This window comes from Fulmarus glacialis, unplaced genomic scaffold, assembly GCF_000690835.1.
Source record: "Fulmarus glacialis isolate BGI_N327 unplaced genomic scaffold, ASM69083v1 scaffold11911, whole genome shotgun sequence".
Taxonomy (NCBI): Eukaryota; Metazoa; Chordata; class Aves; order Procellariiformes; family Procellariidae; genus Fulmarus; species Fulmarus glacialis.
In genome coordinates, this window is record NW_009193438.1 from 8,620 (window position 1) to 10,036 (window position 1,417).

The following is a 1,417-nucleotide window of genomic DNA, read 5'->3' on the forward strand; positions in this document are numbered from 1 at the left end:
TGACAGAACTTGTGGAGGAAGAGGTGGGGAAACAAAAACAAGACTTTCAAGGCCAGAAGGTAGGTAATTTTTGGATCTAGGTTTTCTAGAGAGGTATTTAGTAAAGGCCTAATGCCGGTTTTATTACAAGAAAACAGAAGTGCTTAATGACTGACTAGTAAATACAATAAAATGGAAGGGAATCAGGTGGGGCAGGAAAGGAGAACTCACTCCTTGGTGGCAGCAGCAGTTTTGGTGCATCCATTGCCGGCAATGGACATAAACACCAGTCAAAAATCCAAATCTCTGAGCAAAAGGATTAATAGATGTGACCTTTTCGGATTTCAGTGTTTGGCAGATCTGTTTGAGCTGTCTGTGTGCTACAACGTGTACAAATGCTACAGCCTGCATCTTAATTCAGAGTAAAGAGAAAACTGAATGCTACCCAAAACAAATTTCAGCTCTGCTCTTTATGTGCCACATGTTGTTTGTTTTTTTTTTTTTCCTTGAATAAAAGCACGTATCACTTCATGCCCACTCAAAAGTTGATGAGATGTCTTGGAGTCGAGCGTTTTCTCTCAGAAACACTGCCTTCTTGAAATCAGTTGGTCACATGACAATTATTAAAATGTATTTTAAGAAAATTCTAATGGCCAGAGGCCAACACTACATTCAAAACCTGCTAATACATCCAGGCAGATAAGTAAAATCAAAACAAAAACACACACAAACCCCAAACAGAAAACCTCCAAAAGGAAAACTGTTCCATTTGTTTACTTCAATTTGAAGTAGATATTAAGGACATGAATGGACCAGTCACGGTTTATTTGAAAATCCCTCAATCCTCTGATGCACTGTCATTCTGTGTACAATTGTTTGTACAAACATATTTCATTCAGAGTATTCCAACAGATGGTGAAACTCGAGTGGCTGGGCAGCTACCGCCGGGTTCTTTTGTCTGTAAAAGTCTGCAGCACATCAAGATGCCATCCAACTTACAGACTAACTTCACCCTCCCACTAGACACTGTGCATCGAAGACCATCTGATGAACTATGCGTGAGATAGCTTTATAAATTCATGGCTAGCGTGTTTCGACTGTCAAAAACTTCATTACAGTACACTTTACTGTACAAACACTTTAAAGGATGTTTATTAGGAAAGTCTGCAAGTCATAATGGATAGTAGAGTTCTTGTTTATGGTACCTTCTTGGCCTCTAATAATTCTGTTTGCCTCCAGTATTAAAATCAAACTGCTTCCATGAAGGTGATTACTAAAATGAGCTATGGTATGTTAACCTACAACTCACAAAATGCGACAGTACAGACATTATTTTTTTTTAAACTGTCTGGTAAGTTGTAATCTAAGTTGTGAACATTTAAATATAATATATATCTCATATGAAAAAGCTAAAGCACAAGTGCTTCTGCACACCCCC